Raw genomic sequence first — 22,543 nt, 5'->3', positions numbered from 1 at the left:
TTACTGGGAAACGCGGTATAATCAATTACTACAAACCACAAAGAGTTTGTACGTCGTAAGTTTTTGAGACAATGGAAATGGCAGCATTGCAAATCAGATGTAAAGTCGGGAGTGTGAATTTTTTAGGCAGTGCACTATTCGATTCAATTGATTCTTGATCCATATGCGTTCCGATTCCAAATCCTAGTTTCTCAGCAAGAAACATCTCTTTAAGAAACATTTACACAAACACACATATATAAATATATACATAAACATATGTTTTGCTATTGTATAGTGATCATATATAATTATTTCTCAGTCTCTTTATTAAAATACAACCAGAAAATACAGGAAATGTGGATGTAGTATTAAAAACAGTATAAAAGTTGTGTTAAGTATTTAGGGTAAACTCCTCTTTCACTTGAGCAATAGCAGTGAAACTGCAGGATCTCTTAAACCTAAATAAAATTTAATCCTAATTCCTAAGTCTAATCGAATGGCTTCAGGACTTCAGTCTCCTCAAAAAAAGCTCAAGAAGACGTCACACTAAATACTGACTAATGCCTAAAGAAGACATTTAGTCCTGAACATTTTTTGTACATATTTCCTGTATTTTCTGTTTGTATCTTAAAATAAATATGGATGTCCATATTGTACTGTTCATTGTTTGCTAAAACAACAAAGCTGGTGGTGGTGGCCTAAGACTTTTGCACAGTACTGTACACTCATGGCCACTTTATTAGGTACACCTTACTAGTACCAGGTTGGACCCCCATTTGCCTTTAGAACTGCCTTTGGAACTGCGGCTCACTGGATATTTTCTCTTTTTCTCTGTAAACCCTAGAGATGGTTGTGCGTGAAAATCCCAGTAGATCAGCAGTTTCTGAAATACTCAGACCAGCCAGTCTGGGACCAACAACCACGCCAAGTCACTTACAGTAAATCACCTTTCTTTCCCATTCTGACGCTCAGTTTGAACTGCAGCAGATCGTCTTGACCATGTCTACATGCCTTAAGTTGCTGCCATGTGATTGGCTGATTATAAATGTGCGTTAATGAGCAGTTGGACAGGTGTATCTAATAAAGAGGCCATTGAGACTTTTGCACAGTAAGGGTGCACGGGGCAAAAACTAAAGCGGGGTTAGTTGTAACACAGACTGTTTACATTGTTGCACAAGTTTGAGCATTTGTATTTCCGGTATTTTTTTCACGCTGCCAAAAGACGATCTCCCGCAAATTATTGGAAATGTATAATGGTTTTCCCGAGAGTTATTGATGAACGAGTGTTTTGGAGGCATGAAAGTAAATTTTTTCATCATATGTTTTTTTTCGGTTTCTAAGTTGGGTGTGTAAGATACCAAATCGAATGCCATGTCATAATAATCAGTGTCTTGTTGACTAAAACATATCGTTTTGAAATGTTTCTGCAGGCCTTAGCAACTTTTTTGGGGGGCTTGAAAATATTCTGACCCAACGGGGTTAATTCTAACGCTGTGTTACAACTAACCCCTCATCACTTACGTTATGAAAACCGCTAACGTTAACGTAATTCTTGCCTTTGTTTTAAATAGGCTACACACGAATGATTGCTGGCTGCCAACAAAATAAATTTGCATGTCTTATCAAAAATTGTGTGTCAAATTTATTTTTGTTTATATCTTTAATATTGATTGAATAAGGTCACATCAAAGATTAAAATCATAATGAAATGAATAGCTAAAATCAGACTTTGATGCTCACTATCTCAGAATTTGATTTTGAAACTGTAGTATGGTTATTACAGACTGGGTCACATATAAAAAAATGTTTTGTCATAACTGTGCTGCTTTTTCTCACATATTTAGACATTAGTATCTATTTATAAGTTGAATTATTGTTAGAAAAGGGATGAATGAATACAGCACGGATACATGTCTATTATAGACAGATATATAAACAATATCCACTTCAAGTATATAGACAAAATAGTATTGAAATGTTTGCCTGCAAACTTAATTTTTATCAAGTGTTACAACTAACCCCCTGCCTGTTACAATTAACCCCACCTATGGGGTAAGTTGTAACGTTTGCACTTCTGTCACGTTTGGTGTAATTGTCCAAGAATGGTTAAGTACTAGAAACAAACTTCAAATGTTCCTTTGTAGCAAAGATGTGCGTGTTGCTTGTGTAAAAATATAATTAATCAAACTCAAATATTTTTTTGAAAAAAAAAGCGTTTGTGCCCCGCTCTCCCTTACTTTTCGACAACTGTTTTTTTTTTAATACTATGAAAATGGACATACTACTCGCCTCACCTACTGCTTTTCGCCTACTATATAGTATGAAAGTAGGTTGTTTCGAACGCAGCGTATATGTTCAACATACTTTTTAATGTGCAAATCTCAGTTTATCTATAACTGTAATGCTATGTCCTGCATATGCTTTCTATCAGCAAGCTAATGAATTTAAAATACTGATTATGAATTATGTATCGATCTTGAAATGTTTGAAAAAAATCAAAAAAATCAAAGTGGGCACGACCCTGTGGTTTAATAACGTAGTGACACTTAATACGAATACCGTCAATGAATAAATACTCGGATGGTTTACAGTTCTTGTTGTTTACCAGAGGCGCAGAAACTTCCCAGCAAGCACCAAGCATCTCCTGTCCTCCACACACATGCACACACACACAGCAGGATGTAAAGAAGAAAAGCTTTATTAAGATCGTGCAGCCATAAAGAGCAGGGGGTGACTAACCGGCTACATTAGCGTCTAAAAGCCAAAGTTATTTAAACCCAATAAAACACTAATACATTGTTTGAATGGAAGTTACAGTGAAGTTATCTCCACCTTAATAACATCACGGCGAGGCTGATGTTGTTTAGATCAATAAAGCCCATTACAAGAGCAGGCCTCAACACAGATAACAGGTCTCAGCCGCAGTGATGTAACGCTCTATGGCATTGTAAAGCAGAATGGAATCTTCTATTAAATAAAGGGGGCAATGGAAGACCAATCATAAGGCTTGATAATCTGATAAGAGGGGAGTGTGAGTGTTTTTAATATACAGGATGCTGCATTTGAATACAGACCAATGCCGTGGTTGGCACTGAAAGAACGGAGGACAGGTTTGCCTGGAGTGGTGGGGATACTGGCAAAGAGTTTTTAGGATTATGACCTCTCCTTATTTATTGTCCCCACCTGGCCTTCGTCTCCATCTTATACTTTCTCATGCTCTAACCCTGATGCTATATATTAGCATATTGACCGAATATTTGAGCCTTTTACCTTTATTCAGAAAAGACAGTGAAGAGGGACTGGAGACTTTTAGTAGTTCAGATTCCTGCATGTACTTAAAAGCAGGGTATCTCATTTGATCCAGAAACATATTTAGTTATGCTAGTTAAAAGTCTCCTTACATCCTGGATATTAAGGACCAAAAGATTTTCAACAAATCATTGAACTCGAACCGAACGCAATAATTGGACACTTGCACCTCATTTGTGAACATGTTTTGCATATGCCACTGCACAGCATGTTCACACAGACACCATACGTCATCAGCGCGTTCACGTGCACTTATCTCCCGTCTGTAAACAGAGGGAGAATGGCAAACTTTCCTGCTGAATTGACAACGTGCACAGGAGCCATAAACAAAATATTTTTTTTGAAACAAGAACAACAAAAAACATCTGGATCAGCAAAGAGCAAAAACCCAAATTAACATTGGTAACTTCACTGCTTTTCCACGAGATGCAAACAGCTGCTGGAGGCAAAGGGGCTGGAAGGGTCGTTGCGTTTTTTTCTTTTGGTAAGGTAGGTACGCAATATGATTGTATTTCATGGATTTAGGGCTGCAACTAATGATTATTTTCATAATCGATTAATCGGGTGAATACTTTTTCAATTGATTGAATAATCTGATAAAATATAAATATTTACTTAATAAGATGTTTTAACATATTCAATTTAATTTTATTTATATAGCGCTTTTTACAATTGGTCATTGTTTCAAAGTAGCAAAATACAGTGGCTAAGAATAAACTTTACAAGCCAGCGTATTAATAATGTATCGTATAGAAGAGGGTGCTAAGTTAAGCCAAAGTCGGCTAACTTCCCTAGGGTTGAAAAAAACCCCTAGGAGAAAAACCTCAGGGAGAAACAAAAAGTCCTAGGAGAAACCTCTTGGGAGATAAATATATTTATTGAGGTGTGTGTGTATATATATACACACACATATACATATATATACATATACATATACATATACATATACATATACATATACATATACATATACATATATATATATATATATATATATATATATATATATATATATATATATATATATATATACATACATACATACATATATATATATATATATGTATGTATGTATGTATGTATGTATGTATGTATGTATGTATGTGTGTGTGTGTGTGTGTGTATATATATATACACACACACACACACACATACATACATACATACATATATATGGGATGTAAACGGATAAGGAGATTTAACGGGTTCCATCTGTATACATACATACATACATACATATTAGGGCTGGGTTTCAATTAAAATTTCAAGAATTGATTCGATTCTGATTCTCAAGATCTTGAATCGATTATTATTATTCGACTCGATTCGATCCGATCTGATCCAATCTTCGATGTATGTATAATGTATATATATAGTAGGGATGCACCGAATCCAGGATTCGGATTCGGCCGAATACTTGGCTTTTTGACGGGGTTCGGGTTCGGTCGAATCCTCGATTTCTTTCCACTGAACCGAACCTTAGGCTTGCGCTATGCTGGTTGACGTCACGCGGCCGTTGATTACACACATTGCGTGCTAACGTGGAGATAAGCTTTTTCTTTCGGTGGCCTTAGGGGCAGTTCACATTTCGCGGACACACCTGGAAAAACGAGCGTGTCGCACCGCATCCCTTTCATTATGCATAGGCTTACGGTTATTGTCAAAATAGTTTTTCCCACTTGTCATCCTGGTATAATGTTGCCTATCCCTTTTTTTTTACAGTTAAAATTCAAATTAAATGACAGAGTTTTACTAATGTAATATTTGTGATATAGATATTTTAAATAAAAAAGTTTGTGCAGCTTTTAAATGGCAAAACATCTTTAAATGATCAATTAACAAAATGAATTGAGTCTCCAGGGATGTGCTGAGATTTTTGCCACAGATTAATAAAGAAATTTTAATCTTCAGCTTTAGACCTTGATGGATATTAAGATTATTTGTTATTAACAAAAAAATATGCCATTATGATACGAAAGTGGTTATATAAATGTGTTGTTACAGTAATAAAAACTTTGGATTTCCCCCTTTAAAACATATGGTTCATTACATTTTTTATAAAAACCCAACAACAATTAAACGAATACAAACTCCATGCTTCCATGCTTTTAACCAACCTGGTCGGCTGTTCAGAAGATTGCCTGAATAAGCGCACAGCTCGCGTTGTATGAAGTAAAAGTGAGCTCGCGCTGTATTAAGAAACAGCACCTGACGCGTGTGGATGTTAGCCGACGGTGGTGCGGGAGCATGTGACGTCACAGACCAACTAATCGATAATGAAATTCGTTGACAATGAATGTCATAATAGATTTTTATCGATTTTATTGAATAGTTGCTGCAGCTCTACATGGATTCAGATATTTTACTTTGATGAAACATTGTGCTTCTTATGAAGTTTGTGTTCTTTTACAAATTAGCATAACGATAAAGCAGTTACGTCTACACATAATTCTGATTTAAAACAGTGGTTTATGTTTGTTATTTTGGTAATTTTATCCACATTATCCACTGGCATTTGAATACAGACATGAGATGTGGATGTCTGGTCTTTGCGTGTTCATGTATTTTGGAGGAGGCGTGGCTTTGAATGGCGATTTTAATGGAGGGTGGGATCGTGATTTCAGTTTTAGTAAGCTACCATTAGCATTTTTCAAAATCATACCCTGCCTTTAACTAGACAGTTCAATTTGTTAAATACCAATGAAGTAACTAAAGTGACATTTGTGAAAATAAGCCATTTCAATTAATGACTAATAACCTTTTCATTGCCATTAAAGTGAAATTACTGAACCTAAACATATTGCTTTCCAATAAAAGATTGAAGAGGAGGGTTTGGCAAATCTGTTGCCTTGGAAATTACGAACAGCAATTTGTTTGATAATCATAAAGGAAACAATGTTTGATGAGACTTAATGAACTTAATGAATTCTACAATTGTAAAAATAAAGGTGCTAAATGATGCCATAGAGGAAACATTTTTGGATGTGTGATTTCATAAAAAACCTTTAACATCCAAAAAAACTTTCTGTTGCACAAATGTTTCTTTAATAGTGAAAAAAAGTTCTTCAGACTAACAAGGGGTAAAAATAATTGGTTATTTTAAAATCTCTGGTTCTCCAAAAAACCTTTTTTTTAAGAGTGTATGTGATTGGCTGCTTTTGTTCTGCACTAGTCCACCAGGTGATGCTCTGGCATCTCCCCTAAACATCAGACAAACATCCCTATCAAGTTATAACCATGACAACACGACTCTGAGACAATATGCAAATATAACCAACATAAAACCAAGCATATTCCCACGTAAGACACACGAAATACCAAACATGTCTAGCATTCTGAAGTGGTGCGCTAATAGATGATAGCGCTATCTTCACTCAAATAGCAAAACAATGACATTCACCTCGCGCAATGTTGATGTCGAACAATCCCGGGCCGAACAGGCAGACTTTTTACTCAGTATTCAAGCAGCCTTTCAGAAACCTTTGAGTCTGGTCAAGCGACAGGAAGTGATGCAACGCATAAAAGGGAGAGCGAGAGAATGTGTGCGTATGTGTAAGGTTCATAACAGTGTGTTCTTTCTGGTGAGAGGTGCAAACACGGGCCTGAGGATTGCAGGTCTGTCAGACACCACTTCACAAAACCACAGGAAAGACTGCTCTGATGTTACCTCTTGCACCACACGCTCTGTGATAAGAAGAAAGAGAGAAAAAAGATCTTGAAAAGTCCCTTCATGGGGGTTTCGCTGCTGTGAGCTTTTATAAGGAGGCCCTGAAGAAAGCACATCTGCACACGGCGTAAACAATAAACATGTTGTCTTGTTACCAGGCCTGACTTGCGTAAATATTATCAGACTCTTTTCGTAACTCCCCTCAACATCTCACCTTTCGATTTTGCAAGGCGAATAAGCAAAAACGTCTTCACACGTAGTCGCTGCGCTACAGTTGTTTGTGTGTGATAGGGCGTTTATACAAAACGCCCACAAATAAATCCACTTATTTACATAATAACTTTCTTTAATCTAAAAAACTATTATTTCGGAATAAATTTCTACGATGTATTTCCGTTTGCAAAACGTGACCCCGTGGCAGGGCATTCCAAGATCGGTGCCATGTCTCTACATTGTGGTATGACTGGGCTGCCCGCATATTGATTTACGCAACCCGAATTACCTTTCTGGCGTCTCTGGGGACGACGAAAAACTCTGAGCAAATTTGCTCAGCCACTCGGCAGCAGAGTCAGTAACTTGAGAGCGATCGAGTCCAAATGGACGCCTGTGAAGGTGACGATAGCGAATATCTCGTCTTTGACAGTGTAATATTACTGGACGATAAATATACAGAGCTGAGACGGCAAAAAAAAAGAAAGTGGAAGGCTGCCGCCAGCTGAGGATGGAGGCATAAATAAGGTCTTTTACCTTCGTCAGTCATCCGTCTTTTGACACGCAAGCTGAGCGCGCTGTAATTAACACGGAGAGAGATAATGGGGTCTCTACCCACTGATCAATCTGCCAGATACATCATCCGTCTTTTACAATGCCACTTTTAAAGAGAGAAAGACACAGATATTAGCCTCTTTAATTCTTTGCTTCAAACGGTTTATGGGTTTATTGACTCGGCTGTTTACGAGGGATTGCTCTTTCCACGAATGCGCTGAATGGTCTGTTGGATAATGGCAAGGATTTGTGTTTACAAGATGTTTACAAGAATCAAAACTCAGGAGCCACAAGACAGAAACGTTAGAACTGTGTTCAGGAAGGATAAGCTATAGTGTTGCGTGTATGTGTGGGTGGGTGTATATTTGTGCGCGCGAGCATTTCTGTAACCCAGCCTGGAGACAAACAGGCCTGTTGTTTGTTTGTGTTTCTCAACTCTGCCCATGTTTGTCAGGTTTAGATTCGCTTTCACAGATTTACTGCTCCTGTCCCCTCTGGCCCGGTGTACGCTGGTGTACAGAGAGACTGGACACGTGGCTTAGCGGTTTAATGGTGCGGGCAAAGTGTGAGTTTGAGTCCCATCTGCATCTTCAGTAGAAAATGAAAAAAGAATTGCATTTCTATGATAGATGCAAAAAGGAAAAACATTTATTTAAAGGAATAGTTCACCCCAAAATTTCAATTTTGTCATCATTTACTCACCCTCAAGTTTGTTTAAATTTCTACTGAACACAAAAGAAGATATTCTGAAGAATGTTTGTAACAAAGCAAATCTGGGGCACCATTGACTTCTATGGTAGGTTTTTTGGTTATTAAAATTTTTCAAAATCTCTTTATTTGTGTTCAGCAGAACAGAGAAATTTATACAAATTTGAAACAACATGAGGGTGAGTAAATAAAGACCGAATTTTAATTTTGGGGTGAGCTATCACTTTAATATTAATGCTGGAAATATTTGTGCTGCTCGGCACCCATTTAATAACTAAATTGGCTACTAAACTAAACTTTTTCATAAATAAATGTACTCACCATTAGTGGTAAACTAAAACCACTAACACTAGCTTACTGTTTTAAAGAGCACCTATTTCATTGATAAAAAACAAGGTTATTAAAGTTAAAAAATAGTTAAAAAACACATTATTTTCCACGTACTGTACATTTTTGTAGCTTCAGATTGTACTCTCTTCCCAAAACGCACAGATTTGAAAGGCTCTGTGTCCCTGATTGGCCAGCTAATCTGTACCTTGTGATTGGTCTGAATATGTCTGACGTCAGCCGGAAATGTGACGCTCCCTACCATGTTTGAAAGATTCGCACACAATGCAATGCTAACAGGAGTTAACTTAAAGGCTGTGAGTCCGAAGCGGTAGGAATTATGATAATGTCCTCTTGTCTACATCACCAATCCCAGGAAGTGGGATTAGTTTAGATAAAAGCGTCAGCTAAATGAATAAGTAAGTAAGTAAACAGTTGCCTACAATATGTGTGTTTGTTGTAGTCCAAGAAAAGAGATTTACGTTGGAGACGATAACTCGTGTCTGTGTTTCCTTTGGGGTTTGTACCTTTTGCATATCATTAACATGTACTAATACACACTTACACACCAAAGGAATATAAAAAATGTGAATCGAACAATAGATGCTCTTTAACACTTTTATAAAATATCTACATTTGTGTTCAGCAAAGAAATATATTTAATATAAGTGTGGAACAACATGAGGGTGACTAAATAATGAGCTATCCCTTTAATATTAATGCTGGAAATATCTCTGATGCTCGCCACCCAAAATAGCCAACAGTTTATAAACTAAATTTGCTACTAAACTAAACTGGATTTTTTTAGTTATCAATAAATGGACTCATTATTGGCGGTACACTAAAACCACTGTAACACACTGCATCTTTTAGCTTCTTGTTTTAATAACAAAATGCTAATGATTTCTTTATGCTTGCTAAAATCTACATAAAATGCACCAAAATAACTCATGGCTTTAAAGTTGATAAAAGACCATTTTCTGACATTTATTAAAGGGCTAGTTTTGCCAAAAATATAAATTCTGTCATCATTTACTCACTCTGATGTTGTTAACAAACCTGTGTTAATTTCGTTGTTCTGATGAACACAAAGGAAGATATTTTAAGAAATGTTTGTAACCGAACCATTCGTGGACCCCATTTACTTTCATAGTAATAAAAAAAAAAAAGAGTACTACAGAAGTAAATGGGGTCCACGAACATTTCTTAAAATATCTTTCTTTGTGTTTATCAGAACAATAAAATGTATACAGGTTTGTAACAACATGAGGGTGAGTAAATGATGACAGAATTTTTCTTTTTTGGTGAACTATCCCTTTAACACCTTAAATCAAAAAAGAGTGATGATCAACATACACATTACTATCCAACACACACACACACAACAGTAAGTTGTCTCTCTCAGCCCAGAAAGTTCTCGACGTTCATCATTAACGCGAGGCTAAGCGGTCACTGCGCCACTTCTCCTATTTAGACAAGCGATCCGTGAATAAAAAGTAGATCGGATGTCTCATTGCGTTTTTAGGCCTCATTAAGGCCATTAACCTTATATGATTAGATGGAGGATTTTAATGTCAAAGAACAGGAGATGTCTACAGTAGAGCAAGTCACTTGGTCTCAGATTTGTTTTATTTAGTACGGATAGATTTCGCAGCGCTGGCATTTATCACTGGTTACACTTACTATTTTCTTTTCCAAGAAATAACACTGATCTTTAATGTAAAATGACAAGGGAGGGAAATGAATTACAGGTGCTTAAGGAATGGCACGCAAAACATGTCACTCTTAAAGGATTAGTCCATTTTCTTTAAAAAAATCCAGATAATTTACTCACCATAATGTCATCCAAACAGTTGATGACTTTCTTTGTTCAGTCGAGAAGAAATTATGTTTTTTGAGGAAAACATTACAGGATTTTAATGGACTTTAATGGACCCCAACACTTAACAGTTTTAATGCAGTTTAAAATTGCAGTTTCAAAGGACTCCTAATGGTCTCAAACGAGGCATAAGGATCTTATCTAGCGAAATGATTGTCAAAAAAATATGCACTTTTAAACCACAACTTTTCGTCTTCCTCCGGTCCTGTGACGAGCCAGCACCACCTCACGTGATTACGTCATCATGTCAACAGGTCACGGATGACGTATCGAAACTACGCCCCAGTGTTTACAAGTGTGGAAAAAGAGGACCGTTCCGACGTTGTTGTAGGTGGAATGATACTAACTAATGTCTTTGTATCAGTTTATTGTTTAAAATGGTCCGCAAATGTGCGTTTCATATACGTAACACGTGACCTTCGTCACAGGATGGGAGGAAGACGAGAAGTTGTGGCTTAAAAGTGCATATTTTTACATTTAGTCATTTTTTTTTACATTAAGTCATTTAGCATAAACTGCATTAAAACTGTTAAGTGTTGGGGTCCATTAAAGTCCACTAAAATGAGAAAAATCCTGGAATGTTTTCCTCAAAATACATAATTTCTTCTCGACTGAACAAAGTAAGACATCAACATTTTGGATGACATGGTGGTGAGTAAATTATGTGGAATTTTTTTTTTTTTTAAGAAAATTGACTAATCCTTTAAAGACCCTTACTATAAATGTGGTAGATCCAATATGAATGTTTTGTGTATATCAATCACTTTGCACATTTACAGAGCAGCTCATATATGGAAAGCTGAAAGTGTCAGAATTGCATTACATTTCTATTTACTAAAATCATAAAACTTACACAACATCAGTTTAGGCGTGAGTTTAGGGGAAGGGTTTGCTATTATTATAAATAGGAGCTGGTGCTCTCATGCACTTTATGTGTTTGAAAAGTGGAGCTTTGACAAAAGGGTGTGTGACTAAATCGTAGTTTACGGCACTTTTAATGAACGCGATTTGTGGGAACTGTTTGCACTATAAACATGGTTTAGAAGAAAAGGAAGTCTCATGAATAAAGGGTGTATTTGATGCATATCGGCCTGTTGATAGCTTTAAGGGTTTGCCGAGTACCTCCACCTCAAATGACAATGGGCGGCACATGTTAATCTCTGATTCAGTGTCACACAGGAGAAAATGTGTCATGTGCATAGGTGGTGGCATTAGGGTTTAATGTGGTGATGAGACCCAAAAAACCCAACACATGACCTATCTACATATCTCTGACAATTAAAACCCACTGCGTTCACACACACACACACACCCTCTGACGTCCGTCCCCTTTGCACTTTTTCCCAGTGACCTGTGCTAACCTGCTCTCATCTCTCTGTGCCCAGACAGGAAACGGCGTTGAGGGAGTGCTGGTGCGACCAGCCCAATGTCCAGACCGATTCCACAATAAAAGCCACCACCCTGAGCTCCAACCTGCCCCTGTTAGGCGAAAGGAGGGGGCATTTCCTGAGTGAAACCGCATCTTTAACTGGCATCACTATTGCTTAACTGTAAATAAATAATTTCTCTATCGTTCGCACTTTCTCTCTCTCAACTTCCGCCAACTGTCACTGCCTGTGCCTCCAATCACCTTCGAGTCCAAACAGGAAAGTGAAAGAGGAGTGGAGAGATAGGAGATACGGGCGTTCATTTGCTTCTCACTGCAAGTTGCTTTGACGTTTCCTACACACGTACACACAAGCACACACTCGGCCAGCTGCCTGGGACTCCATCCTGGACTCGTGATCTTTTCCTGATTCTCGCCGTTACGACATCGGCCCACCGCCGGCCAGCCGGCCAAGCAGGAAGTTGGGAAGTTAGGTGTAACTGAAAGCTTTTGTAACTGGAAGGCGGAAAAGGGAGAGTGATAAGACTGAATTATATTCACTAAAGGAGGCACTTAATACAGACTGATTTACTTTTATATTGTAGAGACTTTATCTTTGCTTCACCAAACACTTACAGATGATAAAACAAACAATTAGTAATATCTACATTGCATTTGTTTTTTGTTTTTTTCTAAAGAGCTTAAACTTTTTCTTGAGTGTCCTGGTTTTACCCTTAGTAAACTTGCACATTTCTTATCAGATTACCAAATAACATGAGCTGTTCAATTATTTTATAGATATATATATATATATATACACTTTTACTTAATGTCATCCCATTTGTTTTTACTTTTTATACTTTAGTAAGGGCTGCAAGATATATAGAGAATAATCATGCGCGCATATAGCAATATGCATATTGCAATGAATAACTAATTATTTTAATATTTTAATAAGTTATGTCCAGTCAAAGTTTTATATCAATGCAGAAAGAATGGCGTAATAGACGGTCGTAGGGTTGCATAACGATTAATCGCGATTAATCTATTGCAGAATAAAGATTTTTGTTTACATCATATATTTGTGTGAACTGTGTATAATAATGATGCATATATAAATATGAACACATGCATGTATAATTTTAAGAAAAAATATCTATTTATATATTAAGTATTTATATTTATAGATAATATAAATTATACATAAATATACAAATGTATGTACAAATGTAAACATTTCTTAAATATATACATGCATGTGTGTTTATTTATTTATTCAAAGTTATATATATGATCTTTATTCTGCAATAGATTAATCACGATTAATCATTATGCAGCCCTAAGACTATTTTCAGTTTTTATATATATATTTTTTTTAAAACTCAAATGCATTTTACAGACCTTTGTTGCATCTTAAGCAGGGGGCTTCGTTAATCCTCCTGCGCTACAAATACGCAACCTATATGCAAATGCAATCATCTGACAGATACACAAAGCTAATTGTTGTAATTGTACCATTGCAAATCAGTCAGTTAGGCAGAAAAAACGCAGTTTTGGCCAGTTTGCTTATTTGTGGTCGGGCACAAAAGTCAGCCGTACAATTAAGACCCCCACCACACGGTCTAAGACCACCCCGACAGCCATGGAAATGCAAGTAATATTTCCTCTTTTCCAGGCATCTGCTCACTGAATGTCATTCACAGGGTCGGAGACACACGAGCCCACGTTTACTTTGGGCCCGCAGCCCTCTGACCGGGTGAGTGAAAGTCAACACTCATTTAGCAGTGACTTAACATACGGCCCACTTCACAAGTCCGCAGACACACACCCACATTCACACAGAAACTCATTAGATCAGTATCCTGTAGTAACTGCCTCTTTGTAACTTACACCACAGGCTAATGCAATGGCTCTCGGCATAGGATCACCTAACTAGCATTTATAAAAAAAAAAAAACGTTACATTTACGGATTAGTGCATTCAAGCTTTATATTTTGTGTGTGTTCCCTGGGATCAAACCCATAACCCTTGCATTGCTAATGTAATGTAAAGCTGAATCAAATGAGCTTCAGGAAAAGAAAAATGTCCTTCTTTGGGCATAAATTTGATATTAATTAGGTATTTTTCTGTGACCCTGACCACAAAACCAGTCTTAAAGTCCAATTTATACAGTAGTTGTGCGTCAGGTCTACGCCGTAGCTACGCCTCTGCTATAAAAATATAAATTCCAAAAAATGTACCCTTATCACAGGTTTGGTGGACCAGGGTCACATATTGTGGTATTATTCTTATCATTTCACTTTTCTGTTAAAAGGCATTAAATGACTTATAAATGTCATCAAACAGATCTCAGTTAAAGGGGAGATATCATGAAAATCTGACTTTGCCATGTTTAAGTGCTATAATTGGGTCCCCAGTGCTTTTATCAACAAAGAAAATGTGAAAATAAACAACCCAGTAACTTAGTTTTGGCAAACCATTTCTGCAAGCATGTGAAAAAATAGCTCATTGAAATTTTGCTCCCCTTGTGATGTCAGAAGGGGATAAAACCACCCCTTAATCTGCACTATCCAACCACGGCACTGCCATAAAGTACAAAGATCAGCTCATTTGTATTTAAAGGAATATTCCATTTTCTTAAAAGAAAAATCCAGATAATTTACTCTCCACCATGTCATCCAAAATTTTGATGTCTTTCTTTGTTCAGTCGAGAAGAAATTATGTTTTTTGAGGAAAACATTGCAGGATTTTTCTCATTTTAATGGACTTTAATAGAGCCCAACATTTAATACTTAACTCAACACTTAACAGTTTTTTTCAACGAAGTTTCAAATAAACAATCTATAAACGATCCCAAACGAGGCATAAGGGTCTTATCTAGCAAAACGATTGTCATTTTTGACAAGAAAAATAACAAATATACACTTTTAAACCACAACTTCTCGTTTAAATCCGGTCCAGCGCGACCTATCGTAAATGCGTAGTGACGTAGGGAGGTCACGTGTTACATATATAAAACACACATTTGCGGACCATTGAAAACAATAAACTGACACAAAGACATTAATTAGTATCAGTTGACATACAACAACGTAGGAACGGTCCTCGTTCTCAACACTTGTAAACATTAGGGCGGAGTTTCGCGTTCGTCCTCTGTGACCTCTTGACGTCATGACGTATTGCGTGGGGTCAGCTGGCGCATCACGACTGGATTTAAACGAGAAGTTGTGCTTTAAAAGTTTATATTTGTTATTTTTATTGTCAAAAATGACAATCGTTTTACTAGATAAGACCCTTATGCCTCGTTTGGGATCTTTTATAGTCCTTTGAAACTCCGTTGAAAAAAACTGTTAAGTGTTGAGTTAAGTATTAAATGTTGGGCTCTATTAAAGTCCATTAAAATGAGAAAAATCCTGCAATGTTTTCCTCAAAAAAACATAATTTCTTCTCGACTGAACAAAGAAAGACATCAACATTTTGGATGACATGGTGGTGAGTAAATTATCTGGATTTTTCTTTTAAGAAAATGGAATATTCCTTTAACAGGCACACCCAAAAATGACACATCTACAAGGTGGCAATTTTAACATGCTAAAATAAATTATCTATATGGTATTTTGAGCTAAAACTTCGCATATGTACTTTGGGACACCAAAGATGTATTATTTTACATCTTAAAAAAAGTCTTGTGAAATGTCCCCTTTAAGAATTGCTTGAGTCATCTTAGAAAAAATAAAAATAGAAAAAAGATGACACAACAAATTTCTTGTCATGCTATATAGAGTTGAGTACAGCGCTGTGAAAACAATGTGGTTAACATGGCCCAGATTAGTACTGTCTTTTATTTGGTTTGATATTGCAGATTTTTATGTAGACTTTTCTCTCAAACTTTACTTATTTTAATAAAACAGCATTGCTTAAATATCTTCTGAAACACTACAGGAGACTTTTCAGGTTTAAGGGGTGTTTTTTTAAAAGTGAAGCATGTGGTGGCTTACAGTATGAAAAAGTCTCCATTTGATCTTCTTTAAATATATATATCAATGCGGTGTAGAAATAAACAACTGCGACTTAAAAAGAGATTTTATCAAGCATCAAGGCCTGTCATATGAACAAGCAAAAACTTGGCAATGAGAGATGTAAAGCACCGATGCTGAGAGAATGTGATGACATCATGGGCAAGTCCAATTTAGGAGAAGGGGTGTGCTAAGACTCTAAACTTTATTACCCTCCAAGGATGATGAGGAAATGGTAACATCCGTTTTTTATTGTTGCTTCAAATTAACCTTCAACTCCGGAGAAAAAACGGTTGGGTGACCTCTCTGTTTTGTGAGCTGTTATTCATTTCTCTCCACATACGCGCTCATACACACACATGAATTATATTACTCTGGTATTATAGGGAATTTTGAGAGAGACGGAATGTGCTTCGATGGTGTCTGCATGTGCATAAAGGGTCAACTAAAGTTGTTTACAGATTTGTCATCACACGTTACATCAAAACTTGAATAAAATGTGAACTATGCTTGCCCATTCGTTAAGCGCAGTATGATGCTACGCTCTTAAAGCAGATTAACATTAGTGTTGATTCTGGAACAACACACTAAATGCGTCGTCCCAAAATCCACCCATCTCTGTGTTATTATTGAAACAACACATTTTGTGTTACTTTCAACACAACTTGTGTTTTATTTTAACACAAAATCAACCGAAAATTACACATGTGTATCGGGAGCTTGCTCTAGTAGTGACGTGATAACAGGAAGCGAGCAGAGTCGCAGAAGCCCCTCCCATGACGCAAATTTCCACGCGAATGTCTCGATGACTAGAATTTTACGCGCGGCTTGCACGCGTGAATGAAGCGTGTAAACTCAAAATGTTCAAGCGGCAAACTAGACGCGGTAGACACAAATTTGACGCCTCAAACGCGGCTGGTGTGAACCCACAGTAAGAGAGTAGAATAGTTTTAATGTTTTTTCCTGCGTTGCCATAGAGTGTTCTGGATTGTTGCCAAGGCAGTTCTACAATATTTTGTTGCTAGGGTGTTCCGTTGCATTTAAGTATAAAAAAATTCCAATTGTGGACTTAATGCTGCGTACACACCAAACGCGATGAATCACGTTCCTCACGCTACACTACTCAAGGGATTTAACTTCGTGTCATGCAAATTTTTACACTTGAGTTTAATATTTTCAACCTGCGTGAAGATGCTTCTGAGGCGAATAATGTGTGTTCCCGTCTTTATGTGTCCTTGCATTGACTGTATGTAATCTACTAACAAAAATCGTTCAATTCGCATTTGGTGTGTATGCCGTTGGGGGCGGTTCACATTTTGTGTCTAAATCCGCACGGAAAACACGACCGACTGTTGGTTCTTGGCACATGACCATTCTAGAAAGTTGAAATGTTTTTGCGGAAACGTCCAGAAAAAAAATTAGCGCGACGCGACCGAGTCGCTTCCATTATAAGCGCACATCCCGCGCGCCTACATTTGAAATAACGAACTTGAGCGTGCAAAAGACGCGGAATGTGAATCACCCCTAACTGTGGGTTCACACCAGATGCAAGTTCAACGATTTTGTGCGAGTAGATTACATACAAAGTCAATGCAAAGATGCGATCAGACGCTTCCTCGGCGATGAGAATGACGCGATATGGGCGGCACATTTGCTGCAAAAACATCCGCTAATCGCCTCAAGCGCGTCTTCACCCAGGTTGAAAATATTTAACTTGAGTGAAAAATTTGCATGACACAAAGTTAAATCCCGTGAGTAATCTAGAGGGAGTAACGCGATGCCCCACGTTTGGTGTGTACGTAGCATAAGAGGATAAGGTTAAAAAAAATTATGTGAAAAATACAGCTTAGACTTTTTGGTTTTCCTGTAGCCTAATTGTTGGAGAATTTTGTTAATAGTAACACAAAGGTCATGGGTTCGATTCCCAAAGATCATGCAAACGGATAAAAAAAAGTCACTTTGGATAAAAAAACTGCTAAACGCATAAATTTAAATGTAAATCGGTCTGACTTTGGTGGAAAATACAATCTGAGACACTTTACTGTAACCACTTACAAGACACGCTTGAGATTTTATCTTCTTTTACTTCAAGAGAAAAACATTTAAAGCCAAAGTCTCAATCTGATCTCTATTCAAACTCATTACCATCTAAAAGAAACAAGATTTCATTTGCGCTGTATCATTTCTATGGGCAGGAAAAGGCCTGAAGCACAACCAGTGGGCAAATGCACCATCAGCAATTGTGCGAGTCAGAGAAAGAAGGGAGTGAGAAATAAAGAGAGATAGAGACCCTTAAGTGCTTTCTCTCATTGGCACAGAACAATGATTCGCGCCATTGCCTGCTGTATCCCACAAATGAGGCATTACGTACAGCACCGACCGCCACTGCTGGAAATAGTTCCTCTGAACGCTCATTTCATCCCTTTCCTCATTTTAACCTTCTAGTTTCTTTCGTTCATCCTCCACTTCACATCATATCTGAGCAGGCTGAGGGTCTCCCGCCACGACGGGCCGCGAAATAACAACTGTCACCTTCAGCGCAATTCATTAAAGCAATTTAACGTCGCCGCCTTCCAACGTAATTTTTATAATTGAAATGTAATTCTCCTACAATATTGTTTTTTGGAACGAGGGGGTTAATTGACATTTGTGGTAATTAATTGCCAGGCGGAGAGATGTTTATGCGGAGCGGCTAAAAACAAAAAGTGACGTGGCGAGCCGGAGAGAGGGGTGGCGTGCTGAGACGATCTCATCATCGCTGCCTTCCCTCCTGCGGATGAGAGGAGGGGAGGGATGCTAGACGACTTCAGTTCGCGGTCGGAGATTTAATTGCGTGAGTATTTCATTACCTCGGCACAAATGTCACTCTCGCTTCTGATCGGGGCCAAAGGCAGGAACTGGATCATGGCGCAGAAATGCGTTCTGCCATTCGCGACAGGAAGACTGGTGACTGACAGCGAAACATAAGCACGATGGGACAGTGACACGAAAACTGGGTCAAAGGCAAATGGGCAAAACTACCCGCCAATTTGTGAAGAGAAGAAACCTGGTGCAGATAAAAAGCTATATTCTAATTTAGCAGAACGTTTGGAGTTTCAATATGAGTCTTGCAAATGACATCTCTTTAATTTCTTAATTGTTTCTCCCACGCAAGAATGATTTTACATGCACATGGAAACTTAAGCATCTTGCTATTTTTTACCCAAAAATTAAATTATGTTATCTTTTTCTCACTCTCATGTTGTTACAAACCTGTATAAATTTCTATGTTCTGATAAACACGAAGAAAGATATTTTGAGGAATGTTTGTAACCAAACCGTGTATGACCCTCATTCACTTCCACATATAGAAAAAATTTAAATATGGAAGTAAGTGGGCTCATGAACAGTTTGATACCAAACATTCCTCAAAATATCTTCCTTCGTGTTTTTATCCAGGTTTGTCATAACATGAGACGTAATATATATATATTTTTGGGTGAACCATCCCTTTAAGCCTCCTTTATGTGAGAAAATTTCCTTGGTAATCTTTTCTCTCTTTCAAAGTTTCAGAAGATATCTCAACTATGTCACAAACTCAGCTCAGATTTGGCAGAATACCAAATCTACCCGCAAAAGTCCAAGATTTCCATATGACCTTGAATATTTCCTATTATGACACCCACATAATTTCTAGCTCTAAACTTGTACTAAACTGTAAAAATTAAAAGTTGGATTAACTTAAAAAAATTACTTTAATTTGTAACTACTTTCATTTTCTTGCTTGAAGTTGAATAAAGTTAAATAATTTTTTAAGTGTTACCAATTAGAGTAATTTTTCAAGTAGATCCAAATTTCCTTTTTTTTCGCAGTATATAGATCAGAAAAGTAATTTCTGCTTATCATAAATAATAAGAGAAATTTTGCAACCTTTGAGCCAAAAATTACAAAATATATAAAAAACAATTCTACATGTAATATTTTTAATGTCGCAATTGTTTCTCATAAACAGCAAAAATATTATTGTTGTAATAAATTATTATAAACTTTAAAATACACAAGTAATCTCATAGTGGTCTCCTCTTTTTTTCAAAATAAATCCTTAATATCCAAAATCCAAGTAAATTCATTATGAACCAAATTATCGAATACCTCTCTATCGACTCAGATTGATAACTTTCAACGGTTTCATTTTCATTTTTAAATTCTTCCTTTTGGTTATAGTCAAAAACAACTAAAAATTAAAATATAATCCTAAAATATAATCCTCTTTAATCCTTACTACTACTTACTAATACAATGTTTGAAACATTAATCTGTTTTAAAAACAAACTCTGAAGATAACGTACCACAGTCACTTGCTTTAATGAGATTGACATTCCATTGTTCCAATCAGAATTCAGAAAATGGAAGGAAGAGGCGTAACCATTGGTTGTGGCGCAGCAAGTTCAATCTGAAATCCAAAACGAGAAAGATAAAAATGATAAGAGATGGACACGGGTGCATATTAACATCAGCAAAATTACAAACAGGAATTGATACCATTCCGTAAGGTGGGGGAAGTCCCTTAAATTCACTCAACCCACATAAACCTGGATGATGACTCAAAAAAGAAAGAAAAATGCGAAACGTGATGAAATCCGACCACAAATGCTTAATTTGGTGACAAATTAATTCCAGGACTGACCTAAATGCATCTTAACACATTTTAGGATTTTTAAAAGCAAGAGTTTGTGACGCATATGATATTTACACGCAGCGTCTGATAATCTGTTCAAATCTCAAGCACTGTTGTGATGAATGGTAGTGACTTTGTGGACACTCATCTGAGTAACTGCTGCGGCCAAAACTACACTTGACAGATTTCACTGGAACGCTTTGTCAGATCCAGTCAGTGACGCTTCGATCTGACCAATCAGCGGAGTCCATCAGTTAAGGTGATCTGCATAGTAAAACGCTTATTGCAAGGGTCAGCATCTAGTCAGGTGATTTCTCATTAAAAGCGACACCGAGAGAAAGAGAGTGACAGATAAAAAGGAGGTTGAACGAGTGAACGAAGGTTGTGAAAAAGAGAGAGAGAACAGAAAGTGACAAACAGATAAGAATCGAGAAAGGAGTGCCTGTCGTTGGTTAACACAGTGAAGGTTTGACGTTAGTTTGAAAGAAAATCGCAACGTAGTTAAATGTTTCGGCAATTTAACGTTTAAATGAACGTTAAATAGTTAATAAATGTAATAAATTAAATAGTAAATATATGGTTAATTAAATATTTACTTTATATTTAAAACATTATTTTACAACGAATATAAAATAATGTCACTGAATTTTGTGATGATTCCAAATAATTTTTATTTGATTGTTTAGTTAGCTAAAGATTAAAAATAATTAAAAAATTAAAATAAAAAAGTTCAAGTATGGGGAGAATGCCAATCATTTTTACTGTATTGTATTGAAATTAAACTTTTTAAATCTTCTTTTGAATCTACAAAGACTATTGAGTTAAAATGACGATTGATTGTATTTGGACTAGGGATGCTAAACAATTAATAGCGATTAATCGTTAGCAGAATAAAAGTTTTTGTTTACATCATATATGTGTGTGAACTGTGTATAATAAATTTGTATAAATAAATGTACACACATGCATGTTTATGTTTTAGAAATGTTTACATGTGTATATACATTTGTATATTTATGTATAATTGATATTATATTTAAATATAAATACTTAATATATACATTTTTTTTTCTTAAAATTATACATGAATGTGTTCATATTTATATATATACATATTTATTATACACAGTTTACACACATATGTGATGTAAACAAAAACTTTTATTCTGCTAACGATTAATCGCAATTAATTGTTTAGCATCCCTAATTTGGAAATTTAAAAACTCTCAACCACAAACTGTTGCTCGACCTCTACAGACCAAATATTCACAATCTGTCCATTTCATGCCAAAAAACCCAACCCTTGCAGTTCATTGTATTTCATCTGTGTGGAATTCAGTCAGTGCTAACCCCCTTTAGCTGGTTGCATTCCTCCGGTCCACGCCGGGCGCTCAGCAGCTTCTGATAAGAGCCGCTCTGATTAGCCGCCGCGTTCCTGTCATTTCTGTACAAAATATATCAGTCCCAAAAGAGCCCTCAGCCCCAGCGCTGCTATTTCTGACTCACACATTACTCAGTTTAAAAGGGGCAATCGGAAATGACTACATGTAACTAAAGGGGAAAGTGAGATATCACGGTTTAAAGTAGGGATGCTAAGATCGACTAGTTAGCCTGTTTTTGAAGCCTTTTAAAATTAGGCAGCTTCAACACAATTTATGGGAGTTTGTAGCTATTTTACTTTTTAGTAATTTTATTTCCAATTCGTTTTAATCTAATTTTTTAATGTTATTATATGATCTGCCTTTATCCCAGTGGTGGTTGTGTTAAGGGGTGGCGCTTCATGCTTTTTTTTTAAAAATCATACATTTTTATAAGTTACATATTGTATGAATTTATACAAAAAGCCATGATTTACAATAGTTATGAT

The 22,543-nt window shown here is 36.6% G+C and overlaps 1 protein-coding gene across 6 annotated transcripts in view; it reads right to left on the bottom strand.

Moving 5' to 3' along the window:
* foxp1b (forkhead box P1b) overlaps positions 1-22,543 on the bottom strand; it is a 234,659-nt gene that overhangs the window by 194,019 nt on the left and 18,097 nt on the right. For 5 of the 6 annotated variants that reach the window (XM_065279803.2, XM_065279797.2, XM_065279796.2 and 2 more), the window contains exon 3: positions 20,348-20,451. The exons of the other annotated variant lie outside the window; for it this stretch is intronic. The gene's annotated coding sequence lies outside the window, so the exon portion shown is untranslated. The remainder of the gene's footprint in view (positions 1-20,347; positions 20,452-22,543) is intronic. 6 annotated transcript variants of the gene reach the window in all.

The sequence above is a fragment of the Paramisgurnus dabryanus genome, chromosome 7 (genome assembly GCF_030506205.2).
Source record: "Paramisgurnus dabryanus chromosome 7, PD_genome_1.1, whole genome shotgun sequence".
NCBI classification, from domain to species: domain Eukaryota; kingdom Metazoa; phylum Chordata; class Actinopteri; order Cypriniformes; family Cobitidae; genus Paramisgurnus; species Paramisgurnus dabryanus.
Note: the sequence above shows the minus strand (reverse complement) of the source record. Positions and strands in the feature narration are given on the sequence as shown.